This window comes from Apium graveolens, chromosome 1 (genome assembly GCF_009905375.1).
Source record: "Apium graveolens cultivar Ventura chromosome 1, ASM990537v1, whole genome shotgun sequence".
Lineage (NCBI taxonomy): Eukaryota > Viridiplantae > Streptophyta > Magnoliopsida > Apiales > Apiaceae > Apium > Apium graveolens.
In genome coordinates this window covers 117,110,302-117,128,138 of record NC_133647.1, presented here as the reverse complement: position 1 = coordinate 117,128,138, position 17,837 = coordinate 117,110,302, and positions in this window count along the sequence as shown.

Genomic DNA, 17,837 nt, shown 5'->3' with positions numbered 1-17,837 from the left:
GAATGAAATAATTACCCATTTGACTTTTTCTCCGATTTAGCATGTTTGGCTTGAAGTTAAAACATTAAGGGATGTGTATTTTTTCAAAATTTTAATGAACTGACAAAAATTCAGGAATTTGTATTAGATGTTGTAAATCCATGAATGCTTAATTTCATGAAAAATTGTATATTGAATTTTAAATTCTATACAGATTTTAATATATTTTAAGGGGCTGATCAATCAAGATTTTGGCGGATTAAATAAAATTCATTGACAATGATTTTATTGGATTGATTAATTATTATTTCTTTTATTTCACGATTTTCATATATAAACTAATAGCAATAATATAGTTCATAATAATTAACAAGATTCAACTAACAAATTTAACTTATTAGTCATTAAACAGATGTTCCTTACTCTCGTTAGATTGTTCCACATCGTTTTTTTCATTTGCTTCGGTCATTTGTAGTTGTTGGCGTGATATATTTTATTCAAATTTATCATCCTCCGTGTCCTAAGATCGGTCATTTTATCATGTTTCATTTTGTTGATGTGATTCAATATTTAAATTAAATTAGTCTCTAAAAATATTTTTATTAAATTTTAGAAAATTATAAAACTTATTAATAAATGATATAATTGTATAATATTAGGATTTGTGAACAATGAGAGATCGTGCTCATTAAAATTTGAAAGTAAACATGTTTAATGAGAGGAGAGTTTCTTAAAATTCTTCAAGATCTCATAAAATTTGGGAGTAAACATGTCACGTCGAAATTCGATTATTTAAGAAATTTTTCAAAATCTTATCTATTTTTGGCTAGATGTCAACACATGTGAAATACACTAGCAAATCCAATAAAATCTATAAATTTATTACATCAAAAAAAATGGTGATTTTTTGAATAACATGAGATTTTAATGGATTGTTTTAAATTTTGATTGAATACCATCAGATTTTAAACCATTTTTTGAAATCCTGATTGAATATTTCAAGATTTGAACAGACTTTTTAAAATTCAAATTGAATACCTTCGTATTTTATTGGATTTTCTAAAATCCATATTGAATAACCTTGAATTTTTAAAATTCCAAGTGAATACACCACCTAAGTTAATTTAATATATAAATAGATATTTATTAATTTGTATTTTAAATTATTTTAAATTTCATTGCTGCATGGATTGATAAGAAAAAATAATACTTTTGTTAAATATAAAAACTTTTTTTTAAAAAAAATTTGACAACCCAATGAAAATGTAAAATAAAATTAACCTAATTTTATGTATAAGGTTTCTTCCCCAACCAACCATTGTTGGGTTGAGGTCATTTTTAGCCAATCGATCAGTACCCTTTATTCTAAATTAAACGGTCGAGATTATTTTATTTCACAATAATTTATTGCCGAAAGGGATCCTTTCATAATGTTTCATTGCTGAAAGGGTGAAATTAATTGTTTGCCCTTAATATTTCCTAACTACGCAATAAATCGAAGCCAAAGACTTTTTACCCGACCCAGCTAAATAGACATACTTATGCGTAAACACAAACACAAAAACCAATCGATTAGAGTGAAAATTAAGGGATTTGTTAGCGATATCTCTTATTAATCCTCTCTAGTGAGTCTTCTTCTTAATCATCTTCGTTATTTAGGTACTCTCATCTTCTCACCAATAATTTATATCAATACATATACACACATATACACAACTCGATTTTTTAATATTTTTATTAATTTTTGTGATAATTTTTTGAGTGTGCATTGATAATTATGATAAAATTGATTTTTTTGTTAATTTTTTTATAAATTCTTATGATAAATTTGTAGTTACACATACACACTAGTAGTCTTTCTTTAATTTTTGTGAATGTTTGTTGTGATAATTCGAATTTTGTGATAATTTCAAATATATATTTAATGGTTTGATATTTTAAATTGTAGTTCGAATTGCTATGTTGATTTAATCGATTTTAGTTCAAATTTAGGGTTAATTCGAATAATTCGACATGTCTTTGTAGATCTAAAAGCAAGCCTCTTTAAATACTTGTGTTAATTGTATCTAGTTGTTTATTTTTTAATTAAATTTTTTTATATATCCTTGTTTATATACTTGTTTAATTGAATTAGTTATTTAATTTTTAATTACTTGTTTAAATACTTGTTTACTAGCAAATACTTTTTTGTAATTATATTCTTGTTAGTGAATCGTGATATCAAACTAATATAATCTTCGTTTTTGTAACATTACAGATACGGGGAATAGGAAATGCAGTCATCTTGATTAAACGCTGATGACCATGTAGAATGATCACATTAGCACTCTCATATGGTAGCGGGGTGAGCAGGACACAGTCGATGTTCGATAGTTGACTCCTAACATGGGTAACTGGGTACTGGATAATCACTAGAGGCATTTGATCATTGGATGGGGTTTCAGGTGTTTTCAAATTTCTGAGGTTATTCGTCAGAATGATATTCGTTTGATCACGTCGTTGGTGGAGTGGTAGAGGCCAGTGACCAACTCATTTCACTACATATTTGGTAAGATGACGATCATACTAGAGGATGTATACATGATTTTAGGTTTGCCTATTACTGGTTGTGATGTTACTCATATGGAGCTTGAGCATCCGAGACCATATTGGGAGACCAACTGGGAGTATTTGAGAATTACTAAAGAGCAACGGGGTGAAATATATGGTCGAGGTGGGATGACTCTTCACAAGTTATGGGAGAGATATAGTTCTAGGTCGGAGGGGGAGCTGCCTCCAGAGTTTTTACAACAAGATCATATAGTTTATACCTGGTCATAACTTATATTTCTGATTGAAGGTATATTATTTCTGTCGTGCAAGACATGCCTGTAGATAACAAGACTAACTCATATTGACAACCCTAAGGATAAGTTGTATGATAATCTATATTTGTATTTTGTACTTGTATCCTTTGAGTCTGTAAAAATATTTAATAGACTAGACTGGAGGATTTTTCTGTGAATAGCCTTCAAGCTAAGAAATAAACTCTAGAAGGAGATCAAATCATGATCATGCCTCAGAGAGAAGTGTAGCAACTTGGATTTGAATAATAATATTCTAGGGAAAATATTTTAAGTCAGATATCGATAAGTCATAAATTAAGGGATATCGAGAAGTCTGTCAAGAAGTCCAAAATGACTTGTAGAGAATTCCTAAGAGATATCGACAAGTCAACATGCATGTAGAGATCTTTGATATCGATAAGTCAAAATGTATATGTAGAGAACTAGAGATATCGACAATTCATTTTTTCATGTAGAGATCTATAGATATCGACAAGTCAAAATCTTCATGTAGAGAACTCAAGATGTCGACAAGTCAAAAGCCTATATAAAGAACTGGAGATGTCGACAAGTCATTCCATATGTAGAGAACTAGAGAGCTCGCCAAGTCAAATATACATGTAGAGAACTCAAAATATCGATAAGTCATTTTACTTATCGATATGTCACTTCTCTATATAACAAAAAATAGATCTCGACAAACTATCTCAAATTTAGAATACAGACAAGTTGGCATTCCAGTTAAGCATGCTTTTATTTCGGGTAAGAGCAAGGGAATTGGTGTTACAGACAAGAAAATTGGTATTACAGATAAGGAGTTTGATTCTACAGGTAACATACCCAAGACGTTTGATGATTTACTCATGAGAAATTATGGTGAAAGTTCGGGTACTAAAGATGCTCAAGGTAATGTTATATTAGAGCATTCTCCTGTTAAAGCCAAATCTTGGTCACAAGTAGTTAATGGTTCTCCAATTAAGCAGAAAATTAGATTTGCTTATGTACCTCTTCCTGAAGGATCAATAGTTGTTACCCCTCCAAATAATGTGCTAAAAAAGGGCAATGATAAGTTCACAACAACCATTGTCGAAAAATTTACCAAAGGGACTGTCTCCTATACTAAAGTTTGTAAATTTATGAAGACCATGTGGGATAAAGGAGGTGGATTATTGGGTATCTCGCAGAAAGATAATCGAACATTCCACTTTAAATTTGATTCAATTACTAACATGAATAAAGCTTTGTCAAAAGGCACTTGGTGCTTGGAGAAACAACCTCTGGTCATGCTTGCCTGGGGAGCTTCTGTTGGCCCAGTTAAGTCACTACCTCTTTAGGTAAGATTTGAACAAGTCCCATATTGTTATTGGACGGAAGAAGGGTTAAGTGCTTTAGCTAGTACCATTGGGCCTCCATTAGATGCTGATGAGTTAACTTATAAACTAGAGGTTTTGCCTTTTACAAAAATATGTGTCGAGTACACGATTGACAACGATTTACCGAACACTTTAGATGTGACAGTGCTGGACCCAGTTTCTAATGAAAAATCTATCACCATGGTGCTGGTAAGCTATCCTAATAAGCCTCTGATCTGCATGATATGTAAATCTCTAGGCCACCTGATTGGTGTTTGTCCTAATGTCACTAGGAAATGGGTCAGGAAAGAAAAACAAGTTAATGTGGAGATTGATTCTACTATTAAGCAGCCATCAAATGTGGAGAAGAATGACCCTAACACGGTTCATGATAGAGGAGATGATGAAAATGAGGAGCCTACAAATGGCCCAATGGGCGCAGAAGATAAAGGAGTTGATGAAAATGAGTCTAGAGAGGGTTTGACAACTGTTGGTGAATCTGGTAATGATGTTGAGGGTTGGCACACGGTGGGTAAGAAGAAAGGCGCATGTACATTACAAGCTCATGTTGCTAACCCCGTGACCTCAAAAGTTGGGAGCTATTATTCTAGTCCTTTGACTAATGATTCTCCATCTCCTGCAATCACTTTTAAGAAACTAAAAATTATGGATGAAATTGACAAAAAGCGAACAACTGGATGAAAGCAAGTGCAGCTTTCAAAATCTCAGGAGAAACGGGCGCGTAAGGCGCTTGGGGGTTCATCTTTGTTGTGTATATGTGGTGAACTTGATGATTTCATTAACAAAACAACTTAGTAGATTTAACTTAGTGAAAAATGTAGCACTCGATGGATAAGGAATATAGTCCCGACGGATGACTCAATACAGTCCCGACGGATGATGATTTATTATCCATCGAGTGAGTAGCTTATGTAACAATAAGTCATCTAACACATTTCTGCAAACACCTTTGTTTAGATTTTGTAGTAGCATATAAGTCATGTTGACTTTAATTAGATATGCAGAATAGGTTGATTAATTGTACATAGATGATGTCTTATAATTCTGCATAAATCAAATAAAGTCAAGTGCCAGAAAGCTACTCTACGGATGATCAACAATGCTACTCGACGGATGATCAACAAGGCAACCCGACGGATGATCATGTACCCGACGGATAATCAATTCAAACATCTGTTGACAGTGACAACACAGTCACATGCGTCGAGTGTATGCAAAAGGAATGTGGAAGCCTATTCAATTAGAGCCTATTCAATTAGAACAATTAGAGTCACATGTCTTATTACTATGTAATCCTGGTGATATATAAACCAAAAGTAGCAATTAGAACAACAAGTAGACTAAGCAAGCAAAATTCTCAGAGAAACATTTGTAAGCTGTATTCTTAGCATTTCTCTGTAAGTTTAGTTGTTCTTATTTTGTAAGCAGCTGTGAGCTATTCAAGCTTCACCGAGTTCTCTCGATATATATATATATATATATATATATATATATATATATATATATATATATATATATATATATATATCTGGTGGATACTTTCTAATCCACCAGAAAGTTTTAAAGACTTATGTTTTTATTACTTTGTGTTTTGATTCATATTTAACTTGTTATTCCGCACTTTGCAAATCAAAACACTGTCATATATATCTTAAGTTTGAATATTTTATTTTTCTGAAAAAGGTTCAAGAATTCCATTCAACCCCCATTCTGTAATTCTTGTTGCATTGTTAGGGACTAACAATTGGTATCAGAGCAAGCTCTTGAAGAACAAAGAGTTTAAAGATCATAACAAAAAGCAAGATGAACAAGAAGGATGTTGGAGTCAAGATTCCTTTTCTGGACAAAGATAATTACCATCACTGGAAGGTAAAGATACATCTTCATTTACTTTCTCAAGATGAGGCCTATGTAGATTGTATAGAGAGAGGCCCTCATGTACCAATGAGAGCTGCAATTGGAAATGAGCCATCAGTTCCCAAGCCAAGGCATGAATGGTCAGATCCTGATATTGAACAAGTCAGGAAGGACAAGAAGGCCATGAATATTCTATTTAATGGAGTTGATGGTGACATGTTTGACAACATCATCAATTGCAAAACTACCAAGGAAGTTTGGGATATAATTCAGATTATCTGTGATGGCACCGAACAAGTTAGAGAAAACAAGATGCAGCTACTAATTCAGCAATATGAGCATTTCCACTTTGAAGAAGGTGAAACTCTCACTGATATCTTTAGTAGATTTCAAAAGCTACTAAATGCTCTAAAGCTGCATGGAAGAGTCTACCAAACCAAAGATTCTGACCTCAAATTTCTGAGATCCCTACCAAAAGAATGAAAACTAATGACAGTCTCCTTGAGAAACTTACAAGAATACAAGGAGTTTACACTAGAGAGACTGTATGTGTAAGAACCCAAAATTTTGACATCGGTAAAAGACCTTTATGAATAGTAATATAATAACTTGATTTTTTGAGACCCTGTAAAACGTTTGATGAATAGTAACCCTGACGGACGGGGAATTTTTTTTAGCCCACACTATGTTATGCATGAGAAAATGAGTTTCGAAATTGATAACATGATTATACGTACCAAATGAGTGTATGTAAACGCTATTAGTTTTCGAAGAAAACGAACTTTGAAAAAAATGACAATATTTACGAATCATCGAGGATTACGGGAATCATAATATAATTACAAATTTAAAACCCTACAGATTTATATCCAAGCATGATAATTTAAGACATAAGGAATAAATACGAAAGGAATTACGTCGCGAACCATTTACGAGAAAGTATTTCGAAAACGTTTAAACGACCGAGTGAACGCGTAAACGATTAAATAAACGTAACGCACTAACTAACCATGGTAAGAAAGTAACCATGGTTACTTTATCAAATAGTGAGCTAGAGATAGGATGATTAACGAAGGCTAAGCAAATACTGAGCTAAATGGCTAAGTTAAGTAGATTAGCTTATAAAATACAAGGCTAGCTAGTTTTCTTGTCCATGGATTTGGCAACAATAATAAAATCCTAGGATCTAAACTAGAAGATATCAATCAATATAAGATATCACAAGCTATCACAACCTCATTTCCAAGAATCAACCAAGAAGCAATCAAGAAGCAAGCATAAAAACTCTCCTTCTCTCTCTAAAACCTCCCATTCGGCCCTTCTTCTTAAAACCATGAAATCAAAATCAAATCTCCAAGTTCTAGCCATGGATAAATCCTCCCATTAATTCTCAAGCTTTCTAACAACCAAACTAAGGTAAGATAATTTTTTGATCTCTTTTTATCAAGGTTTGATGGGTGAAATAAAATCAAGAAAGTTGCTAGTGAATAGTATGAATAGTAACTCTTCTTTGGTTTCTTGATTTCAATGGTGGTTTTAGGTTCCAAAAACCATATCAAGCACTCCCAAGACTCCACCATCCTCAAGACACATCTCAAGCTTTCAAGAAAGGTAAAAATCTTTGACCCAACTTTATTTAAGATTCAAATTCAAGATCCTTTTAGTATGTAGTTATAAACCTAGTTTTAGTGGTGATATTGTTAAGATCTTGATGTTTAGTTAAGTAGATTTAAGGTTGATTATTGTTGCCTCAAGAACATGATATTCTTGAGAGAAGTTAGTGTGTTGATGATGATATGGTGATTGTTGATGGTAGTATAATGATTTAAGGCGTAAACGAAACTCTGATCATAAATATAATCTCGTTAAAACGAATAAAACGTAACTTTAAGTTTCTGCAGAAAGTCCTGAAGATGTAAACTGTAGTTTCTTGAAAAATAACCCTTCATTATGATATAAAATGTTATAAGGATCGTTTACGCGCTTGAATCTCTTGATTCCGATTTACGGATCAAAAGTTATGACCGTTTTACTAAAAGTGATTTACGCGACAAAAACTGCTACGAATCACGAACTTTGAAGATATAAAGGATCGATTTAAAAGGGTTCATAAATCATTAAATTTTTACAAAGAGTAGAATATTGAGTTTCCTAACTGACATAAAAATTTCAAGTGAAAATAATAATTTTTCAATTTTATAAAAATATCGGAGCCGAGACCGCGCGATTAGAAACCATAGAATCCATAAGCGGAGCCGACGGCGAAAATGAAAATGAACTTAAGATTCTTTGAAAAATGAAGCAACCATGATGTGAATAAGGACTTAAAAGAATAATAAGGATAAAATAAGTTGAGAGGGTGCATAATAATTAGCGCATGAGTGCGGGTTGCCATAAATTAGAACGAGACCTAATGAAGTGAATTATGTTATGATTATAGATTTCCGAGAGGTACCTAGAGCATCCTCCACCTCGAGATACCCAGGCAAGTTTTCAAACCCTACCTTTTAAGAACTGTTATGTTGTGAATATTTTACAAAACTGTGATATATGCATGAGATTGCTTTAAACTGTTTTACGAAGTTTGAGATATATTACATTACTCAATTATTGATAATTTCTAGTATATGTTCATAACCGAATTCGAAATGTTATGTTTAGACCGAGAGTCGGTCGGTGTAAGCCTATAAAAACCCGGAGGTATCCCGGAGGAGTTTATAATTGAGAACGTTAATGCTAGCAAGTAGCGTGGCGTGTATATATTAGACCAAGGGTCGGTCAGTAAAAAAAAATGATGAAAACCCGGAAGTATTCCGGAGGTATTTTAATTAGAATATTAATGATATAATAGAGCGTGATGTATAAGTCGTAAGACCGAGAGTCGATCAGTTTTGTGTTATAAAATATAAACCCGAAAATCATCCTGGTGATATTAGGACAATTACGGGTCCATAATAGTACGTTTTAAAGGGACTCAACGTCCACTTACGAAATATTAAAATACCTCGAACTTTTATTAAAACGATTTCCTAACGATCATATTCCCTCAACTATATTTTATTATTCAAACAATAAATATTATATACCTATTCCTTTATTATGGGAGAAGTATACTCCAACGATTATTTATTTCAAACCCGATTAAACATTAAAGGTTATTGATTGCGTAGACATAAACTAGTTGAGAAATAGTATTTTAAATATTCTTTTAAAGAGTAAACTCATTCGAGGTTAATTATTTATCAATTATCATTTAATTATTTATTATTCATTAAAGGGTTTATTTATGATTTAAAAAATATCATAGATCCTGATTTAAAATACTTTCTGATTTTCGGAAAAATTATTCGAATAATTTCAAAACGTCGGAGAATATTATCTCGACTTATTTTAAATATTTTGAATATAGTTTCAAAAGAAACTCCCCCTTATATAACAAATATGTTGCCAACGGTCAACTCACATCCTTAGTACTTCCTCCGAAAATTCTCGGAAGTACATATATATACGTACATATCCAAGTGTACCTATCAACAAGCAATATGCTTGGGGAAAATATAAGTTCCATATATATATGATGGGATTCTTACAAGGACAAGGAGGGGTAGACTCCAGTACTTCGTGGACTGGGGAGACTACCAATTTACTACCATATGAGAAAGTATTTTATAGACTGATGAACATATGGAGTATGCGTACCTGAGAGGGATGGGCACAAAACCGTGTCTTGAGAGGGATAGACGCGAAGTGTGTACCTGAGAGGGACGAACACAGAAAAGGCCCGAATACGGACAGGGTGATATCCGATAATAAAAGGGAATCGTCAATCTACATGTAGAAAAGGTTATTATTTCCGTAGTACGACTGATCATCGTATGCGGTGGCTCCAACGAATGTCCTATTCTTCCAATTGGATTTGTGATGCAATACCGTAACCCAAGCCTAGGTGCCGGGTTTACCATTAAGGTATTCGCAGGATAATAAAATCCACTGAAGAATTATTTTCATTAGAAGGTGTGTGTCACCAAGGAAAACTATTTTTGAATAAAATGTAATTATCATATATGATGTTTTACATGAGTTTATCATACAGTCATTTTCACACTGTACATTATTATGCTGGGCATTATAGCTCACTCTTGCTTTATTTTAAATAACACAACATAACAGATAACCAGTATGCTGGTGTGGGACTTAGTCGCTTGCAGTCATCGGGAGGATCCCTGACAGCTTGTCTCAGGTGTGCCAGAGTATCAGATAGGTATAAGATATCAGTCGTAATTATTGTAACTTCATGTAGAGGTTAGGAATAATTGTTTGAGATTCTGTAAAGTATATTTGAGTTTTAATAACAGATGATACTTGTTGTACGTCATTTCTAAGGCTATAACCTCTGAGTGTGTGAGATTGGGGGTCTGTGATATGGAATTATTGGATTATTGAGTTAATGCAGGTTACACATGAATGGAGGATTGTGTGACGACCCAGATTTCTGACCCCGGATTTGGGGGCGTTATAGTATGGCATTCTAAAGACTTATGAGCTTGAAATAGAGCAAGATGAAAGACTGGAGAAAGGGAGAAAGAAAGGAGGAGCCATTGCACTGGTTGCTGAGTTAGAAAAGCAGAAGAAGATGAAGATAGAAGCTGTTGAGTCTACTTCAAAGGTCTGTGAAAACAAGGGCAAGGGGCTGGTAGCAGAAAATGAAGATTCTTTGAGCCAAGATGACATGGAGGATATTTATGAACATCTAGTATTTCTTTCTAGAAGATTTGCCAAGCTGAAGTTCAAGAAGAACTTTGGAGCAGCTAAGCCAAATAGAAACATGGCGGATAAATTAAAATTCAAATATTTCAAATGTGGCTTGGCAGGGCACTTTTTCAGTGAGTGTAGAAAGTCAGATTCCAGCAAGAAGAAGTTTGAGCCTGTGGATTATAAACAAAAATATTTTGAGTTGCTCAAACAAAAGAAATGGCTTTCATTACATAAGAAAATGATTGGGCAGCAAATGGTCTGGATGAGGATGTCAGCTATGTCAATCTAGCCCTAATGGCCATGTCTGATGAAACAGAGACACATTCTTCAAGTAATCAGGTAATCACCACTAACCTTGCATATTTATCTAAAGCTGAGTGTAATGATGCAATAAATGACATGTCTACAGAATTATATCATTTGCGTGTTATACTTAAGTCTCTTATTAAGGAAAATGCTAAAATCAAAGAAAACAATTTATTTTTAAGTGAGAGGAATAATGTGTTAGAATCTCAGTTTATTGAATTTGAAAAATTAAGAATTGAGTGTAAAATTGCTAAGGATGAATTAACTGAGTCCTTGAAGAAAGAAGAGATCTTGAAGAAGCAGTTTGAACAAGAACATGAGGTGATTAAGGCATGGAAAACGTCTAGAGATGTTCATGCTCAAATCACCAAAGTTCAAGGTATTGAGTCCTTTTGTGATGCAGCCTGGAAGAAGAATAAGGAGAAGCTGGAATCCAATTTGGTTGAAGGATTGCTTACAGATGTGGACTTGACGGATGATGAGAGTCATCCGTCGGATAACCAAAAGGATTATCCGTCGAGTGACATAAATCCTCATCTGTCGGCTGTGAGCAAACCTGTGAGTAAAGCCAAACTCACCAATTTAAATGAAAAATATGGACCAGTTTCCAAAAACTTCATTTCAGGAGAATCTAGTCAAGTGAGGATGGAGAAGAAAGTGAATGTTGGTCATCTATCTATCAAGCAATTGAATGACAGACTAGAAATGATTGAGGTTAAAACAGAGGCTAAAAGGAAAAACAATAGAAATGGTAAAGTAGGGATTAACAAGCATAAAAACTACACACCTGATAAGTATGCTCCAAGAAAAATCTGTGTTAAGTATGGTATCGGTTAATTGCAAAACTGTCATGCCTACTTCCATATTTGTGCCACCTCCTTTTCCCAACATGAATGCCATGCCTTCTATGCCTATGAATGCTATGTCTACACAGAATATGAATGCACAATTTGCTAATATGCCATTTGCACCTAATCCTTATTATGCTGCATTTAGTGTTAATCAAAATGTACATGATAATTATGTTGCAATGAATGGTTTCAAAGGTCCAACTCAAATGACTAAGGATGAATCTGATATCCCCAAGTCAAATGAGATCAAACCTAAAAAACAGAAAAAGAAAGCTAACAAGGCAGGACCCAAGGAAACTTGGGTACCAAAATCAACTTGATTTGATTTTAATGTGTGCAGGGAAACAGAAAGAATCTGTGGTACTTGGATAATGGCTGTTCAAGACACATGACTGGTGGTTCTACTTTGCTCACAGAGTTCAAGGAGAGAGCTGGCCCAAGTATTACTTTTGAAGATGACAACAAGGGTTATACTGTGGGATATGGCTTAATTTCAAAAGATAATGTCATCATTGAGGAGGTTGCCTTGGTGGATGGTCTCAAGCATAATTTGTTGAGTATCAGCCAGTTGTGTGATAAAGGCAATTCAGTAACCTTCACCTCAGAAGCCTGTGTTGTGACAAACAAGAGAAGCAACAAAGTGGTTCTCACTGGTTTGAGAAAAGGAAATGTGTATTTAGCTGACTTCAACTCATCAAATGCAGAATCTGTTACTTGTCTTCTCAGTAAAGCAAGTCTAGATGAAAGTTGGCTATGGCACAAGAAGCTTTCCCATCTAAACTTCAAGACCATGAATGAACTTGTAAAGAAAGAACTGGTTAGAGGTATTCCTCAAGTGGAGTTTTCTTAGGATGGACTGTGTGATGCTTGCCAAAAGGGAAAGCAAATTAAAGCATCATTCAGAAAGAAGTTTGATTCAACAATTGAAGAACCCTTAAAACTGCTACACATGGATTTGTTTGGACCAGTCAATGTGTTGTCAATCTCAAGGAAAAGATTTTGCCTAGTAATTGTAGATGATTTCTCAAAGTTCTCTTGGACATATTTCCTTAAGTCTAAAGATGAGGCTAGTGAAATCATCATCAATCACATAAGGCAAGTCAACAATCATCATGATTTCAAAGTTAGAAGAATCATGAGTAACAATGGAACCGAGTTCAAGAATTCTGTCATGAGAGCATTTGGTGAAGAAAATGAGATTTTACATGAGTTTTCAGCAGCAAGAACTCCATAACAAAATGGAGTAGTAGAAAGAAAGAATAGATCACTTATTGAAGCTGCAAGGACAATGCTTGAAGAATCCAAGTTACCAACATATTTCTGGGCTGAAGCTGTAAATACTGCATGCTACACTCAGAATATTTCTCTAGTTAATCAAGCAAAATGCATGACTCTCTACCAATTGTTCAAGAATAAGAAACCAACTCTAAATTTTCTTCATGTCTTTGGCTGCAAATGTTATATCTTGAGAAATCAAACTGATCAGAATGGGAAGTTTGATGCTAAAGCAGATGAAGGGATTTTTGTTGGATATGTTGTTGGTAAAGCATATAGAGTCTACAATCTGAGAACCAACATTGTTGTGGAATCAATACATGTTGTGTTTGATGATAAAAAGATTGAAGGACTGCAAGATGGAGATTACCATGATAGCCTCAAATTTGACAATATGGAGATGGTTAGTGATGACAGTGATGATGAAAGTGATCAAGAAACAGTATCAAAGGATAATGCAGAAAAATCCTCTACAAATGAAGCACAAAATTCAACATCTGTTGAGTTACAAAATGCTTCATCCATCGGGAGATAATCTGCTTTATCCGTCGGGAGACAACCAACTTCGTCCGTCGGTACTCAAAATTCACCATCCGTCGGGTCATCAAAAGAAGCTGAAAGTCAGAATAGACCACTTACAGAAAGTTTCCCTTTCTTAAATCAAAGATCCATAAACTCAAGAGGAGTTTCTAATAATCAAAACTGAATCACTCATCAAGAAAACAATGAGGCCTCTTCATCTAGAGCTAATCTACCTCAACAAAGGAAATGGACAAAGGATCACCCCTTTGAGCTCATCATTGGTGATGTATCTTCCAGAGTTCAAACAAGGAGAGCAACTCAGGAAAAATGTCTATATAGCAGCTTCCTCTCTAAGGAAGAACCAAAGAAGGTAGAAGAAGCTTTGTTGGATCCTGATTATATTTTAGCTATGCAGGAGTAGCTAAACCAATTTGAAAGGAATAAGGTATGGAAGCTGGTGCCCAAGCCTAAAGGGAAGAATCCAATAAATACCAAATGGGTATTCAGAAACAAGATAGATGAAAATGGCATTGTAGTCAGGAAAAAAGCAAGATTGGTTGCTAAGGGCTATTTTCAACAAGAAGAAATAGATTTTGATGAAACCTTTGCTCCTGTTGCAAGACTTGAAGTCATCAGAATTTTCTTAGCCTATGCAGTCCATGCCAACTTCAAGGTCTATCAAATGGATGTCAAAAGTGCCTTCCTGAATGGAGATTTGGAGGAGGAAGTCTATGTCAGTCAGCCTCCTAGTTTTGAAGATCCAAATTTTCCAGAATATGTCTACTATCTTTTGAAAGCACTTTATAGACTGAAGCAAGCACCTAGAGCCTGGTATGATACTTTGTCAAAGTTTCTTTTAGAGAATCACTTCACTAGAGGTACTGTAGACAAAACCTTATTCTTTAGAAATGTTAATGGCTGTAGTATACTTGTTCAAATTTATGTAGATGACATTATTTTTGGCTCTACAGATGAAAAACTTTGCAAAAAGTTTGCCAAATTGATGCAAAGTAAGTATGAAATGAGCATGATGGGAGAACTAACTTACTTTCTTGGTTTGCAAGTTAAGCAAGTTAGTGATGGAATATTCATTAGTCAAACTAAATACATTTATGATCTTTTAAAGAAGTTTGAACTAATGGATTGCACATCTGCAAAAACTCCCATGGCCACTGCAACTAAGCTTGAATTAAACACTACTGAAAGGTTTGTGGATATTTCAAGTTATAGGGGCATGGTTGGCTCACTTCTGTACTTAACAGCTAGTAGGCCAGATATAATATTTGCTACATGTCTTTGTGCTAGATTTCAGGCTAATCCTAGAGAATCTCACTTAGTAGCTATTAAGAGAATTTTCAGATATCTCAAGGGAACACCAAAACTTGGCATTTGGTACCCTAGAGATTCTGGTTTTGATCTAACTGGTTATTTAGATGCAGACTAGGCAGGTTGTAGAATTGATAGAAAAAGTACAACAGGAACCTGTCAATTTCTAGGAAACAAGCTTGTGTCCTGGTTCAGTAAAAAGCAAAATTCAGTTTCTACTTCTACAGCTGAAGCTGAATATATTGTTGCTGGCAGTTGCTGTGCACATATTTTGTGGATGAAAAACCAATTGCTAGACTATGGTCTGCAAGTTGAAAGGATTCATATTTTCTGTGATAACACAAGTGCAATTGCCATCACTGAAAATCCAGTACAACATTCAAGAACAAAGCACATAGACATTAAGTACCACTTCATAAGGGAACATGTAATGAATGGTACTGTGGAACTACATTTTGTTCCAAGTGAAAAGCAACTTGCAGATATATTTACCAAGCCATTGGATGAATCCACCTTTTCAAGGTTGGTAAGTGAGTTAGGTATGCTAAATTACTCTTGAATCTTTATAGATAATTTGCAAGTTGGAATGCAGCCAGAAATCTAATTTATTTTTCAGTATTGGATGAAATTTTGGCTGCCAAAATTTACATCCCGACGGATGATCATTATCCATCGAGTTTGATCATCCGTCGGAATATAATTTGTTAGCAAAATCAATTATTTTTCTAGAATATTTAATAACTCAACGGATAACTATTTATTCTCATCCGTCGAATTGTCTGAATCCTAGCCGTTAATTTCCTGAACATTATCCATCGAGTATACTTACAGTTTGTAAGCATAACACGACGGATAATTTATGGAATTTTTACAGTTTATTTTTTAAACGGCTATTTTGGGCAATTCTTATTGGTCACTTTATTTTACTTTATTATTTTTGACAGTTATTTTTGATATAGTATAAAAGCATAATTCATTTTCATTGCTTTTCTTTTATCATTCTCAAATCATCTGCTCTAACTTCTCTCTTTCTTAAAAGCACTTACTCTCTCTCTCTGCAAGTTTTTACTCTCTAACAATGATACCAGTCGTCAAGATAATGTCTCAAATTGGATTTATCTATGAGAAGAACAACTTCACTGCTCTTGTGAACGAGGGGATTCAACAGTCTGGCGACTACCACAAGATGATGGATTTTGTGAAGAACTGCAAACTTAACTATGTCATGATGGAATCACCCACCATATACTGTAAAGTTGTTGAAGAGATGTGGACGACTGCAACATACAACTCAGCTGATAAGACTATCAATTTCACTATTAAAGGTAAGGAATTCTGTGTTAATAGTGACATTGTTAAAACATGTTTCAAAATTCCTGATAATATTGTAACTTCACCACACACAGATACTGACATTGTTAATATGCTTAACTCCATGGGCTATGCACTCTCTACTTCTAAATTAAGTGAAATTAGGAGGTTTGGTCTTAGGAAGGAATGAAGTTATTTTTGTGATGTAGTTACTAAGGTATTTTCTGGTAAAATCAGTAATTTTGATTCAGTTAATATCTCTATGCTTAACATGCTTTACATGCTTGTAACTGATAAATTTTTCAACTTTAGTGATCTTGTTATAATTGAGTTGGGGTTTAAGTTAGGGGAGCTAAATAAGAGGGGTAAAAATGTTTACTATGCTAGATTTTTAATGATGATTGCTAACCACCTCTCTGAGGATATTGTGCTTGAAAACCCAAACAACAAATTAGATTGTTGGGTTCAAGAAAGAAGAATCATTGCAGATTTGAACAGGGCAAATCATCACAAAGAGGTGCAACTCTTCTATTTTCCTGTTATGGAGGCACCTCAGGTAAGTGAGGTAAATTCATCTGTCTCTACTCTTCCAGTCTCACATACTTCTTTTCATTCTAGTGTAGTTATGGAAACTATGTCATTGACCCAACAGTAGCCTACCCAAGCTGCCAAACCCAAAATTTCAAAAATCAAGACAAAGAAAGCGCCCTCTGGTGTCTCTCAAAAGATGCCAGTTGTAAAATCCACCAAACCAAAAGAGGGGAGTGTGAAGGTGGGTAAGAAAGGCGAGGGACAGGGTGAACATCAAAGAAACATTAAGAATAAAGTTGGAGAGGTGAGTGTTTCCCAGCGTAGCCACGTTGCAGTTTCCCAACAAAGTGCAGTGCTTAATAAGGATATAAGCTCATTGCTAGTTGCATCCTCCCAAAAGGATGTGACTATTAAACAAAGCTCTCAACCAAGAGCACAGGGCAAAAGGGTAAGTGATACAAGCTCACCCAAACCTATACTATAAAAAAGAAACCAAAGACCCTTGGGGATACACAGGGCTCACACACTGTGCAAACTGGTGATGAAGACACAGTCACTGCACCTTCTCAAAGTCAGTTTGATGTGGCTCCAATAAATGTGGAGTCACAACCAAAATCTCTAACAATTGAAGCCCCTGAAACACCAAACTCTCCCACACACTCCTTGGATGTTGACATGATAAACACATCACTTCCAAATTCTCCATCTTTAACTCTCTTGGAGAAGCCAAAAATCCAAGCAAGTGAGCATCATCTTTTAGATGATTTTTGGCTCACTTGCCATTTCTTTCTGAGACTGTTGAGATATTTGTGCCAAAATTTTCATCAATCTGCACAGAGTCTACAATAGTCTCCACTCCAAACTCATTTATTTCTACTCTCTCGATGGATATTTTTCATCCATCGAGTAGTGATTGTATCCCGATG